This window comes from Poecilia latipinna, unplaced genomic scaffold (assembly GCF_001443285.1).
Source record: "Poecilia latipinna isolate Pla-1442-1.1 unplaced genomic scaffold, P_latipinna-1.0 Scaffold2152, whole genome shotgun sequence".
Classification (NCBI taxonomy): Eukaryota; Metazoa; Chordata; class Actinopteri; order Cyprinodontiformes; family Poeciliidae; genus Poecilia; species Poecilia latipinna.
The window spans coordinates 47,594-63,336 of NW_015114768.1; the positions used below are offsets into that span (position 1 = coordinate 47,594).

The 15,743-nt window shown below is 43.1% G+C and overlaps 1 long non-coding RNA gene across 1 annotated transcript; it reads left to right on the forward strand.

Moving 5' to 3' along the window:
* Positions 1-2,319: 2,319 nt before the first annotated feature.
* LOC106936471 (uncharacterized) lies at positions 2,320-3,002 on the forward strand. The gene is made up of 3 exons (XR_001422143.1): positions 2,320-2,410; positions 2,549-2,641; positions 2,748-3,002. It is a non-coding gene; the product is annotated as an uncharacterized LOC106936471 (long non-coding RNA).
* Positions 3,003-15,743: the final 12,741 nt, after the last annotated feature.

Here is a 15,743-nt window from a genome sequence, read left to right on the forward strand (position 1 = left end):
CAGAAGTTGTTCAGTCCAGTTGGTCAGGTTTTCTCTTCTAAACTGTGGCGTTCCTCCAGGCTCCTGCTTAGGATCCGTATGTTTCCAGTGAGTCCAGTCTGACTTTTCACAGACAGGTTGTCATAGTTTCACTAAGTTTCCTGACAGAAACACAATCAAAGGCAGTAAAAGGTTTATTTTAGGACCAGGAATTTAACAGGATTAATTACTTTTTAACTCAATTAATGTTTTTCTTTTGTTTGATTTTTTCTTTTTACATGCAACAGTACAGATTCAGAATCCACTTCCTGCAGTTAATTTATGCTGAATCAGATTCACCGTCTATCAATCAATTACAAATGTTCAAGCAACAATAACCAACAGTATCGTTACAAAATCAGAAGAATTTACTAAAGACAGCAGGACTGGTATTTTGTTGAGCATTGACCGTAACTTGTTTCGTGTTTGGATGTGGAGTCAGAGCCAGGAGTGGTGGGACTGTGAGGCGATGCTCTTCATAAGTTCATAATTATGATTTCAGTCCAGACTGTTTATGTCCAGATTTAGAGTCTCTGGTTTCTTCTGGTGCAGAATTAAGACGCATGTCGATGATGTGAAAGTCAGACTAACTTCAACATGAACGGAGAAACTTTAAGAACAATCTGACATGGAAGTGGCACAAATCAGATTTTTTGGGGTTCAGACTGATGTTTTAAAAACTGGGTGCAGGTTGTTTGAGCGAAAAGATCAGATATCGGTCTCATTCTCTTGCTGCGTTAATGTGACCTGAGACAGAATGACTCTCAGCAGGAAGCAGAGATGAAATGACCTGATGGCCAAATGAACAGAGTAAAACAAGGACTTATTTAAGCATGGAAACATTTCTACTCTGCAGTTGATCTCAGCAGAGTTTCTAAAAACATGAGGTTGCAAGAAGTTCATATAAAATATGCCTCTCATCTCTTTTCTATGTAAAACTCAGATTTATGCTTATGACACAGCGCAACATGTTCTTTCTCTGCTCCAATTATTGCTCTGTGGAGTGAGCCACCAAAGCATTTTTCTCTTTGTCGTTGCAACACGAGGAGATAATTACAGGTTTGTTCTCTGAATGAAATCCTCAGAGGTCGGTGCATTATGGAGCGGCTCACCGCGGCTCCAGAAACGGCTGAGGTAGCAGATCCCTGCAGCCTGTGATAAGGTTCCCTCTGCAGCGTGTGGAGGACGAACCCTGCATCCTCCTGACAGTAAACAGCCCAGCCGGCAGCCCGGTCTTTCTGCCCGTTTTTTACAGGACAACACAAAGCCCAGGACGCTCATTTTCTAAGTGAGGCTTTGGCTTTTACAGGTCAGCTCTGATAAGAATTATAATGCAATTAATGTAGCCAAACATACCTGTGGGAGTAATTCAGATCCATCCTGACCTTGGCTAGAAAAACTGACCCATAAAGCACCAACATGAAAGTCCTTAACCTTGATCATATTCAGCATAGCTCTTCACTTAATACACTCAGGGGGGCTGTTAATGTGTTCGCTGAAAAGCATTTTTGGTCCAAAAAAATAAATTAAAAGCTTGTTAAAAGGCTGCAGACTTTGCTTTGCAGAAGTATTCCCATCTCTGGCCACCTCAAGCAGCTTCTGAGGATTAAGGACTCTTTTTATTCACCGGTCTTGAACTTTTCTTCGGGCCCACAAACGGCCCCACAGCTGGGAATTGGATTGAACTAACAGCTGCTTTTATGCTGCAAATAAAGACGCCGCCACAGAGCGATCACCAGACTCCATTCGATTATCTTCCAGGGATATCTTGCAGAACAGCGTTTTCAGTCCTGACAAAGTCATCATAAACTTCACACCAAGGTTGTCCAAAAGTCGCCAGCGAGTCACTTTAGCTCAGCAAACAGCAGCAGCCTTTACAAACAAAACGCCTTATCCTGGCCTCATCTGAATGACATGGAGATAATTATGGCGGTGAGCCTCATCTGAATTCATTAGGAGCTCCTTTCTCCATGAGACAATGTGGCTATTATGTCAAATTCCCTGTCAGCTATTTTTATCATATCTGCAGCAGATCTAGTCATCAGTGAATTCATGGGGAGGTAATTACCTCACACTCTGGAAAAATAGGGTGGAGACGGTCTGATGGAGGCAGGGGATTTCTGGCCCAAACGAACACCCGGGAAGCGTCGGACTGCCGCAGAAGACGGTTAAAATGTATGAGATAAAACTCAGAGAGACGAGGATATTTATGATTACTGTGTCACCCCAAAGAGATCTGTTGTGGAAAGCTGAATGTCAGCAGCATCCATGGGTCTGATTAATAACGTTCCCCCAGAACGGAGCCGAAGGCAGCCGGAGCGCCGGTTCCAGGCAGGAATCATTCTTTTCTTCCCTCCAGGGAGGACGGAGCGAGGTTTCACTCTGCACCCAGGTAACTTCCAAGTTTCACACCAAACTTTAACCAACAGAACGCCCCTCATTACTGTTGTTCGGTTCCTGTCGGTGAAAAGTCTCCAACTGTTGTCAATAAGTCGAAGTGAGTAAAACCTTTTATTGTTTTGGGCTGCAGGTTATTAATGTGAAAGGAGGCCTGGTTGCTGCTGCTCTACATCTAAATAAGCCATCACTCATGTCTGTGAGAGCGGCCATTTCTGAGCGACAGGTACCAATTCACACTGACGCATACCACAGCTTATAATAATAATATGAGATTTCTGACAGAAGCTCCTTCCTGTGTGGGTTAATAACCGTTTCTCTTTGCCTGTCAGGCGACTGAACGATGTTTTACTACAGAGACACACTGACCAGATGGATGTTCATTACCGAAGTCCCATTCTGATCCCAGCGGTCCAAGCGAGACTTTTTAGAGATGATCAGGAATTTCACAAAACACTACAACTCCAGAAACCTGTTGTTGGTCTTCTGTGGGAATTTTATCAGCCACAACAAACTGTTCAGTTTGGAAAAGGGAAGTTTTTCCTGCATGCAACAGCATTGTGTCAATACAACAAACCTGGCCTTTACCTGACTCTTGGTTCTTTGAAAAGAACAGATTGACTTAAACTTCCTGTCTTGGCCCTCCCCTTTTGCCTGTTTTCAGTCTCAGTTTGGGAGCAAAGGTAGAGATTGTGAATCTGTGTGAAACATTGGCTGAAAACAGCGACTCGGTTCCCAGGGTTCATGCTAGAGACCCAGGCAGAAGATTTGTTTCACTCATGAACATCACAGCTCTGCAGGTGAAACAGGCTGGATGTCTCCATCATGTGACCTGCTCTGTCTGCAGTGTTACCTGTTGTGGAGAATTATCTCCATTAGGTTATTGGTGTATGAGGTTGAGGAAGAGTCAGTGAGTTGAATTCATGCGTTTCATTTATTAAGACTGAAGTACTGCTGGTCCATTTGTTCATGCTATCATTATGGGCTAACAGCAAAATGGCGTCAAACAGCAGTTTGTTAGCTTTGTTAGCTCTTTGTTAGCCTCTATCTGAGCTACGCCCTAAAGAGGGCGTTCCCTAGTGTGTCATTTCCTTTAGCATTAGCTTTGCAAATAGCTAAAAGAGAAAACACAGAATTATTTATTCCCAACAAATGTCTGCATGGGAAAGAGCATCACATATCGCAGATGAAACGAGGAGTTTTGAGACATGTAAAGTAAAGGATTATAATTCTGAAACATGGAAACAACATCGTCTTCCTACTTATTGGAACCATGCTACGATATTTGAACTATACTTCAGTGATTCATATCAAAATTAGGATTAGTCATAATAACACTCCAGTGTTGCACTATGATTGAACTCAGTCCTCCATTTTTTAACATTCTACCGATTTAGCTTCAAAATTTGAGTTTCTGAAAAACAAAAATGAACTGAGTTAGTCACGCCGACCGCTCAGAGCTCTGACGGTCGTCCAGTCGCTCGTTTTGATTCAGATGGACAGATCGGTAGGTGACATGGGGCTGAAGGGCCAAAGGGCCCAACATGTAGGATGAAGCTGGAATCCAACCACTCATACTGGATTTCCACACAATTAATCTTCCAACAGCCCATAGACTCCTGCTGAGTAGATCTTTATATTTTCAATGAAAGCAGCAACAGAGTCGGTAAAAAGTGATCATTAATCATTCTTTGATGCCATCCTATGATTAGTCCTTAAAACCAGGACTGAACTGAACTGATGCCTGATTTAGTGATGAAGGATATGCTGAGTCCTGAACTCTGACCAGTTGAAACCCAACAGACTGGAGAGCTCTGCTCTGTTAAACACAGACACTGAAGGCCGGAGACATCTTGGCTTTCCTCCCAGTACACAGTAAGAGAGAGTTCAGGTGATATTGTTGTTAGCGTCCCACTGTAACGGGCCAAAGATACCAAGAAAGGTAAACCAGGTCAGATCTGCTCTCTGTTTCCTAAAATATGAGCGATGTGAAATAACTGCGATGTGAACCCAGAAGTCGATGATCCCAGCAGCCAGCTCAGCTTTATTATGAATCTGATGGTGTGAGTCATTTGGCTCAAAGCAACAGACACAACATAATGACTCGTGTTGCTACATGGAGGTTTCTTTTCATGCCCAAGAAACCTCTAATCCACTCTGGAGGAAGTCTAACAACCCGGTTTTACTGAACATCGTCGTATGAGCTTCAGGCAAAGCAGCATCCCTGAAATTTTTCATCAGGTGTCCTTTTCCTCTCACCATGGATGCAAATAAGAACGTATGACATGCTACACTGTCCTCATTAAAGGAAGGACCTGCTGGGTCTGCGGCGCCTGAACTGCACAGTGACAAACTGACAGGACTGGGAACCCAAATGGAGGACACAGCTGGACCAAACCTCCATGTTTATTAGCATAAGATTTACACAAAGGAGCCGAGGCTCGATGTGAAGGTGGAGAAACGGCCTTCCACCAGACAAATGGAGAATAATGTATAGAAAGACAGAATGTGGAAGATCCCAGACACATGTAGGAGCAGCAGAAAGACATTTTATTAAAACAGGATCAAAATAGAACAAAAAGTGAATTTTAACCTCATACAAAAACAAGATTACAAATTATTTCAAATTAATTTAAAATCTAATGTGACAAACATACATTTGAAATAAATCAGGAATATTAAGGTCATCTGACATAAACCATGGTTGGTGCCGTCCTGCTGTCTGTCATTTAATGCCATCAGAAGCATTTACTGTGACAAAGACCGAACCGTCTCATGCTAACTAATGTTAGCATGAGTTAGCATGGTCTCACATATGCTAACAGCATGAAGACACCAGGGACTGACTGCTGGCATAAGGAGTCGGGTCAGAAAGGACGACATCATTACACTGGGATGTTTTTCCGTTAATGATCTGTAGATTTCTCTACAGAGATGACTTGATTCAAAACTGATACATAATTAAAAGAGTTTAAACACATGCGTGAGGTTTACTCTATTCACATGCTACTGCATACTTCAGGCTGAGGCTGCAGCATTACAGATGCCTGATACTGGCATTGTTTGTAATATTTTATGCAGCATATGATGCAAACACATGTAACAGCACAGCTACGTTAATCACATTCCTTTAATTGTCACCGACACCAAAATAACTTTAACTGTTAAACTTCATCATGGCTCCAGTTGGTTCTAAACATCTGCTGGAAATAAAACCTGCATATTTTCCCTTTTCTTTAATCACTGAACGAGTTTCTGTAGCTTTAAGAGCAGGCCTGCTTCACAGCTCCAACAAAAGCTTTTTCTCATCAGACACAACCAGAACCAGGTTATCAATAACTCACAATATGACAAGCAATCTGTGGGATTAAGACAACCGCCCATAAGTACCTAAAATCCACCAATCAGCACCAAGAAACTGAATCCTGCTGCTGATTGGCTGCTTTGCCTCAGCAGACACAACTGCGTCGCTTTATGGTTTAAAGCAAGAAGCTATTAGTAAGTAGTTTTCACTGTCGGTACCATTTAAATCTTTAACAGTCGATCTGTAATGTGAAAGAACGTAAAGATCTCACATCGTCGGTGATGAACTGAGATCTGATCATTTTCATAACTGAATCAGTTTCACGGACCTCTTCCATCACCGGTCAGGTGTTTCAGCCTTTTAATTAACCGGAGTAACATGAAAAGATCACATTTATCATGTCGACGTTCGCCGCTCGCTGGAGAAGAAGTGGAGCAAAGGAAGACTCTCTTCCTGCTTCGAGTCCCACAGGGAAGGACAGAACAAGCTAATTCTCATTACAGATACATGAAGCAGGTTTCACAAAGGTGCTTTTTATCGCAGCGCTTCATGCATGGATTAGCTGCTTGCTCTGGTTCATCTCTATTATTAAGATGAAAATAATCACGCTGCTCCTCGTGGGATCATTTAATATTTCAATATTTAAGCCGAATGTGTGAGAAACCTGCTCTGAGCCATCACAGCCTGCACCAAACCCAAGTTAGGATAAATTATTACAGAATGGAGGCATTTTCACACCAATATCAGCCACAAAGTTCACTGCGCTCTCCAAATGACCTGCTGGAGCTTCTCAGTCCCAAGACAGATGTGAGTTTGTTCATTTAATCAATCTTTTGGGGAATGATCTCATCACGGAGAACCTGAGCGTCCCACTCTGGCTCGGCGCCAGTTAAAATGGGCTGCGGCGCCGGAAGCCCACCCAGTGTTAAACAGCAGCCTGGCAGGCGGATACTGGGCAAATTAATTACGTTTCAGAGTTTAATTAGTTTCTGTTTCTGTTTTTTGGCACACAGATGTTTTTTTTTCTTTCATCGTGTCAGAGAAAACAAATCAGGCTGACATGTTGGCTGTTCCTGCTCAGAACATCATGGCTGTTCAGACGATGACCTTGAAGCTGTTTGAATGCCAGAGTTTAGAATCCAGAGTTCACACACACACACACACACACACACACACACACACACACACACACACAACCTGAAACAGATACAGGTTTCAAGGTTAACCAGTTGATAGCACCGTTGCCGTGCTGCGAGACGGTTCTGGGTTCAGATCCTGTCCATGTGTGTCTCTCTGGGTACTCTGACTTCAGAGATCGGTATTTGGTTGATACATGAGAAACCGATGTTATCTGCCGATGTAAAAACGAGCCCTTCAGTGTTGCTAAGGCTACTGAAGTCGCACCTGATTTCTGCTGAGTGGTGCTGATGTGGGTCAGAACAAGCAGGCAGCAGCGTTTACCATCGGCGCTCCAACATGATGAATATCCCAAAGCATGACATGAGATTCTAAAAGCTCCTGCAGGTTTCATAAATGTTAACAGAAAAGCAGTGGGTTGGTTTTCCATGGCAGGTCTGAGCTCCGTCCCGCCTCCTGCCACTTCTGTCCAATGGGAGCAGAGGCTGTCCTCTGCATGGCTTTGTAGTTTTATAAAGAAGCACAATGTGAAAGAAAACAAATGAAAAAAAAATGTCCGCCTTTGGTCTGTACCAAACAAGCGGACCAATGGACTTTGCTGGTGTGAAAACACCCTTAAAGATCGGTGATCATCCAGAATCGGTGCGCCACTGACTCTGGATCCTTGTGGTTTGCATGTGATGTTCACACAGCAAAGTCCCCACATGAAGCCCCCCTGCTGCTCCCCCGGCTCCTGAGAGCCGCAGTGCACTCGCAGTAAGTTCCACATTATTTCACAGAATCGATTACATTTTCCTCAGGTTTTGATGCTCTCACCACTTCTGAAGACAACAAGCTGGAACAAAGAGATTACAGCCTATCATAGAGAGATAAATAAGATATTGCCCCTTTTCTGCTGTTTATTTTTAGAGCGGGGGAGTCGACAGATTGCTTACTCCATGAGTGTATCTGTGCCCCCAGGGCAGGTCGCTGCCTCCGTTTCCTCAGAACTGCTGCTACAAGACAAAAGCACTCAGTGTCAGATTCCACCGCAGTGCGCTGACACGCAGCGGACAAAGAAAACCCAGAACTCAACACGCCAACATGGACAGCACGTCAATACTGATGACACACGTTCAAAAGCTACATCATGTAAAGCATGATGGGATGTTTACTGACAATGAATGACGAGCAGGTTTATCAGGGGATCTCATGTTATTCAACTCATAATATCATAAATTCTTATTCTTCAGTGGAAGGATATTTCCTGTCTCACTGCAAAAACACAAAGTCTTACCAAATATTTTGCTTAACTTGAAATAAGACAAAACTAACTTAGAAGTAACTTTTCACCAAGATACAGAAGCTTGTTCTAAGTCAGAAAATCCTTAAAATTGACTAAAAGTACTAATTTCACTGGCAGGTTTTACAGCATAGTAAATCTGTCTTGTTATAAATAAAAGTGTAATTCCGGTTCATTTGGAGGTGAACTCTGTCTACAAACCTCGGTCTGGGTTCGGTTGAAGTGAACTCTGGTGCCGTTTGAATGCATGTGAACACCAAGCAGACTGTAAACCGCTCTATAACCAGGAAACGGACCACAGCACAGGGCATTCTGGGTAAAAACAACCAAAGCTAACATGCTAGCCTAGCGCTATCGGGGGAAATGTCTCATGGTCTTCTGATGAAAACAAAAGACAAATCCCTCAACCGTTAAAATCCGACGCCACTCCGTTGTTTACTGAAGTTGCTCTCAGTGTCTTCAGAGGTTTTTGTGTCGTTTCCTTCAGTGGTTCTTGGTGCAGCGCCCCCACAGGCCAGGAGGGGAACAGATGAAAATGGAACAAATGTTCCTATTATTGGGCTGGAAAACAGCATCATTTGAGTTTTAAAGTTCTACTGATTTTTCTTGCTGGTCAGATTCTGGTTCAGGTAAACTGGTGACTGCAGCTAATCCATGTGCTGAACTGTTAACAGTTTCCTTTGACTCTTCACTGTAAATTATACTTTTAAGTCTCGATTGATTGAATTGACAAAGATTAAAAGCAGCTGGTTATTATTTGTCTGATTTTGACCCTGAGCTTCTCTCTGATTGGTGTCATATTGTCTAATTATTCTGTAATTTAACTTCGTCATTTTGACATTGCATTTTTATATTTGTTTTGTTGAATATGAATCTGAATCCCACTCCCATTTATTTTTCAGGCTTGCGAGGCGTTTGTCTTCTCCGTTTTGCTTCACAGCTCCCAGAGAATCGTCACCTTTTACTGACGAATGTGAACACTGAAAGAGAAAGACTTCTGTGCCCTTAATTTGTCAGTAAACTAGACGTCTCTTGGTGGCACAGCAACAGAAACATTCACTCAAAGGATCAGAACAAAAGCCGCCCACATGAACCGATGAGCGCTCTTTCTGCACGCACCCTGCACACGTGCACCCCCAAATTCACCAGAAACAACCGCAGAAAGGCGACTGATTACACTTTTTATGAGACTCGATGAGGGAAATGGTGTTTTCAAGTAGCTTCTCTCATTATTGTTCACTAATTGTCTGGCAGGACCAATCATATCCAGCCCTGGAGTAACTGCGTTGAGTGCATCTGGAGTGATCATGAACTTGTTACCGTGACCTATTTCTGGGCCGTCGTCGTGTGCAGCATCCTGCAGTCTCTCACCAGTAATGAAATGTGGCAGAAGAGACAATTTGCAGCAGATTTATACCTTGAGGGCGAAGCCACAGCCACCCAATTTCAGCTCGGCTTTGTTTTGTGCCCAGAATCGAATCTTCACCTGCATGTAGTTTCCACACCAGAGAGTCGCAGAGATCAGAGCATGACCTTAAAGACTGCGAGTTGTTTCCTGTCTCATCTCAATGATGACCTGAAAGATGCTGAAAAGTCCAGCTGCAGACTTCTGGCTCTGCAGGATCAGCTTAGCAGGTAGGAACCAGGAACCAACGGTGCGGCTTGGTTAGCGTTTCTGACTGAGTTTTCCCAGGACGCTCCCAGTTCAAACTCCCCTACCTTCATTTTTCTGTTAACTTCAGATTTTACAACAGGAGTAATTAGTATTTAACATTAAAGTCAACCACCTTTGATAAAAAAAGCACTGATTTCCAACTTTAGCTAATTAGCTGGGTTAGTTTTCGCATGGATGAAAGTGCATCCGGCTGTGTATGGACTAGGCCCAAATCTCTGGCCGTGGTTAGAAATCAGGCAGAAAGATGCTGGAGTTTGATTGCTGCCTGATCTGATGGACAGAAGAAATGGTGAAACTTCCTCTTTCTCTCTCAGAGCTTTTGAAATACTAGTCAGCAAAAGCAGTAACAAAAACAACACATTGTTACCACGGTAACATATAAAACCAGCTGTCCAAAAGTAAAAATGTCCAAACATGAAATCCCATAACAAAAAAAAAAGACTATGAACAATAGACTAAAACAAACCAAACCAAATCCGAGCCACCAGCAGGGGCGCTATTCCTCTAGAATAGCTCTAGAGTTGGTCTGGTTTGACTGGACTCTGCTGTTGCAGATGGTGGAGATCTATGCTCACAGATCAGAAACATTCTCAGCATCAGCAGCTGGAATCTACACAAACAAACCCGGTTTGGAAATGTTCACAATCTAAACGTAGCCAGGAATTTCAGTTCTGGATGAAAAATGTTCCAGGTCTCATTGACTTTGCTTTTTGTTTCCCTGCTTATTGGCAGAATGAATCTGTTTCCTGCAGCATCAGATTCTACGGATGGAAAACTGAACACATCTCCTGCTGCAGAGAACAAAACAGAATTAACAAAGTATTTGATTTGCCAAACAGGATGACAGCAGATGCCTGCGTAGCAGACGGCGTCGACGTGTGCTGCATCGCTGTATGTCTGCAGCCTCAGAATGCACAGAAGGGTGCAGCAGTTTGATCAGAACCAACAATCAGCATGGAGGACAGCGCTGCTCAGGCGTGACAGACGTCAACGATTTGACCGTCGGGAATGTTGAGGCGCTGTGACATGAAATGCAGCTCCGAGCCGCAGGCGGTGGAGATATGGAAATCCTGAAAATCCACTCAGAACTGCCAGCACCTGCAGCAGCACTTCAGCAGGGAGCTGACTTATTCATTTTTAACCAACTCCTGATGTCAGCTCTGAATCAGAAGCTACATTACAGGATTTCTTAATCACCAGGAGGAGAGGAACATGTGCAGCGTGTGGACAGACTCTGCTTCACTTCAATAAGTAATTGTGTTCCTATTTCTGTTGCGTGAACAACCTGATGTGGGCCTTAAACAGCATGATGTCACTCAGGCCCTCAGAGAAATGTGGTTTGTAGCTGTGAACTCAGATCAGCCGCAGCCAGCCGCTCATTAACTTCACAAAAACAACAAACCTGTGAGCCGGCCTTTTATTTCACCTGGATGAAGGTCGAGGTGTGAACCGGCCTGAAGGATGTGGGTATGATCGAACACAAACGGGGAAGTAAAGCAGAAAACCAGGCGGTCATGAGGCAGTTTGCACCATGAGGAGAGGAAACTTTACAGCAGCTTCTGCTCCAGGAAACATGATAATGCTGCTGAGACTTTTCTTGCAGATGTCTGAGTTAAAGACGTGATCAGACATTGTTTTACAACCTAACCCAGCTCTGAACTTCTCCACCTCTTCTCCCTGACCTGCTGTTTGGTTTCTTGGTCTTCAGGAGGTTGAAACGTCTGAAACCTTCAGAGAACTTCATAAACTCAGATGGGCTGAAAGCAGCACTGGCTTCTGGTTCTGGTTCTGGGCTGAATGCATGCTGCACTTCTCAGGTTTTTACCTGGAGAACAATTTGACAAGCAGGTATAATTTTCCTTCCACCTTGCAGGTTTGCGCCACTTTCTGTCACTTTATCACATAAATGAAACACTGTGAGGTTTGTGGTTTTAACGGGACAAAACAAGGAAAAGTTGAAATAGAACAGAAACCTTTCTGAGGCTGTAAGTTTATTTTAAAACGGTGGCTTTCTTCTTCTCCTTTCATTTATATGTAGTTTTTTCAAATCTTCACAACTCTTAGAAAACTGAAGCTTTAAACCAGAACAAAGATAAAGCTGAAAACAGTCCCTCCAGACTTTCTTTTTAAACACAAAGACATATTTCCTCATCTGTTTGTGTTTTCACAGAATCGACTTTGCTCAAAGCAAAATGTTCCAGCATAAATAAAGACTCCATTTAGGTGTGCAATGTTTACTGTAAACTGTGTTTTATACTCTTACTGTGGCCTTTGCTTCTCATGCCAGAGGTAGCATTCTGCCTACAGGTGCTCTTTATGAAAATGCTTGCAGAGAATAAAGCTTTATGGCAGATATCTCAGCTCCGTCAGCCAGTTTAGATCAGGAGTATTGTTGTTGCGTTTTATTAGTAATTATAAAGGTAAACTAAAACCCAGGCAGGACTCAGCGAAGGGAAAGCGGATCGATTTTTGCATCGGTGCTTCAAAGCTGCACAGCCCAGCCAGCATGCAGGTGTAATTACATGGGAGTGTGTGAATGTGAAGCTGAGCATATCTCGATAACAGCGGTGAGCTCTGCCTCATTCACTAAAGGTTACAGGGGAACAAGCACAATTTTTTTAAGCGCCTCACAACAGAAATGACCGTGTTACATCTGTGGGAGGCTGATAGCGCCGTCTGATCAATACCTCTGCCTGAACGATTACTTCGACAGGTGCTGAGATTTAGGCTTTCAGAGCCCACTTTCCTGTTCCTGAGCTGTTATTTAACAGACTCTCACGCTGGTCCTTTCAGTCGCTCATCGCTGCAGAGAGCTGCTATCAGTGTCAGGCCGGCATTACGGCGCCCAATGAGCCTCATTGTGGAGCCGGAACGAGCAGACAGTCAGGCCTGCGATCAAAGATGGCTGCAGCTTCGCTCTTCAGCAGACCAGACTCCTTCACTGTCCCCGAGAATCGTCATGGAGACAACAGCAAGGAAATAAGTGTCTTTATTATTAGAATATTTCATTTTAAACAAAATATAATACTTGATGTTATCTTTACAAGATTAAAAATGCAATTTCAAAATGAACTGGCAGCTGCAGTAGAAAGTTTTCACACCCCCAAAGATCAGAACGGAGTCGTTAAAACGTGAGGTGGAGCCTGATGATGTTTTTGGAGGAAAGAGTCAGAATAAGAGCCAACATTCTTCCTTCAGTTATCCTGAAAACAGAAACTTTTCAGAATGTGCTGGAACCAGAACCAGGCGCTTTCTGAAGCATAATTAACCAAACTTTACTGAATATCACCTGCTGAAGTGACGGCACAATGTTAAGGAATTCAGCTGGGCTGCCCGTTAAAATCGAATTAATTAGAGGCATGTTTCTGCAGCCCAGAGGCTGCGCTGTGATCGGTCAACAGGACTGTTTAAGAGAGTTTGAGAGAAGAGGTCTTAAATTGTCAACGTGTCCTTGTCCCAGCCAAAGGAGGGATTAGGCAGGGGGATCAGGGAGTGTGTCTATGCATGAATCAAAGCCTTGTTCAAATACACACACGCTGCTTTGATTTCAAATGAGACCAAGAAGCCACCAGCTACTTTGTATAATGCATCATCTCCCTCGTGCCGCTTCCCAGTGACTTTGTGGACAACTGGTCGTCACCAAGCAACAGCGGTACAAGGTAAATCACGTCTCATCGAAAGAAATGAAGGATTCTGCTTTGTCTTAATGAAAAAGCATTTTTATTCAGAAAAACACGACATGCGTCAGGCAGAAGGTCGTCATGTATGTTCAACAGGAACACGCCTGAAACACACAGCGACACGCACAGTTCAGAAGCATTCATGACTCTGAGTCATCTTACATTTAAAACAGGTCAAAACTGAAATCATGTTCCAAAAATATATGTTCCTGTTAATGTATTCATTTTTGATGAGATAAAGTTTTCTGAAGAGTTTGAAAAAGTAAAGTTGGTCATTGACACCATGTGGTTATTAGTACTTCCATTATCATATGTTTCATATTGTAGCTATTTTCATCCTGCTCCTCTTCTCTGCTATTCTCAGCTCACATATCTAATACCTCCAGCTGAATCCCCACTAAAACTGCACTCATTTCCATATTTCACTGTTTCTGCTGTCAGAAAAAAAAAGCTGCAATTATGGTCCAAATCATGCTACTTTTAAAACGCTGTGAGTTGGACTTTTGTTTGATGAAATACAGATTTTCTAACAGAGCAGCACCATCTGACTTATTTTGTTTTTTTCTATTTTAAAGTGGAAAGTATTGTTCTGTTCTAAAAATCTCAAAGTTTCTGGTATTATTTCACTTTTGCAAAAACACATTGTAGAGGCAGATTCACCCAGAAGAGACTCCATGTAGGAAACGGGGTCAAAATGAACAGGAAGTTTGGTTAAAACTCATGAAGCTGAGCACTTATTGGACCTTACTGCTCTGCTCTGTGGGACCTGATGAGTTAGTTCAGTTAAAGAAAAGATCAAATGAACTCAGTTTGGAGCAAAGCTCTGAGACAAATGTAGGCAACCTGGAAATGGAGACGGTCCAGAAAAGTTCTGCCTATTGAAGGCGACGGAGCTCTGCGACCAATCAGCTTCATCTGTTTCCTTATGATTCTTCCTGACAACTCGCCATTTACAGCAGTGACCTGCTACCTGATAGCTTATTGACGTCTGCTGATTAAAATGTCCGCCTTTGGTCCAGTCTTCCTTCCTGTCACAGCCGTCGGTGTCTTCCCGCCACACACAGTGGAACACGGCTTCTCCGTCAATTAACCACAGATTTTAAGGGCATTACATGTAATTGCATGTAAATTGGGTTCAATTCTGCTTGATGGAGACCCCATCAACCCGTGTGTTTCTGTATAAATAAGGTGTGGATTTTATGGCCTTATTTGTCATTCCTATTTTCTCCCTGCTTGAGTCAATTAACAGCTTAACGATCTTCCACGTCTCGGTTGAACTTCCTCCTCAGCATGCATATTTTATTTACCTGTAAGGTTTTATCGATGCTGCGCAGAAACGGCCATTAAACCAAAGCTTTAGTACTTCTTCTGTATTGATCCCAGACAATGTAACCTCATTGAACATCTTAGTTGTGCATCTTGGAAAGTGTGGATCAGCAGGAAAAGCTGAAGGTTTAGTGGGTGAAGTAACGGCGGCAGCGCCCAACCCGCCGCTCCACCGTGTTTCTCTCTCATTTATGAATCTTCATGGGTGGAAAGGTTAAGAACTGTCATCAGATTAGCCATTGATTTCAATTAGTGCTTCGTGTTACTAAACAACCTTTGTGTGTCTGCGATCACTGACTTATATCGATCCACCAGGCTCCTTCCATTACATTTGATTGCCACTGGCCCACTGTCAGCGGAGCAGCGTGATTACCCAGGACTCCTGCATCGCTCTCCATGCAGTGCAGCTCCGACTCCACATGCAGCCGCATTCCTCTGGCTGCAGCTTCACACAGGAAGGTCATCTGCTCCCCGCTGTGACAGGGGTCAGAGAGGTCAAACTGGAACGGACTGAATATCCTGTACAGCTCTTCGTCCAGTCAGAGGGCTCCACAGCTACAATCATTCATGCTACCTGAAGACGCAGCAGCAACGTTACTGAGACAAGCAGAGCAGGGCTTTGAACCGGCAACCCACTGAACACGGGATGAACTTTGAATTCAGTCCTATTTGTTGAAGGTTTTACATTATAATATCTACTTTTTGTTGATGATTAATTATTAAAAGCCTCAGTGTAGTCTCCTGCCTCAAAAGGCTTATTTCCTACTCATACTGAATAGCTTTGAAATTAAAAGATGCAATTTTATCCAAGGCATTCAGCTGGGAAAAAGTTCAATTAGTCCTTCTTTTTAATAGAATAATTTGATATTTTTCCTTTTCAGGCCTTTTTATTCTGCCCTTGATTTAAAGTCTTGTTGCTACAGT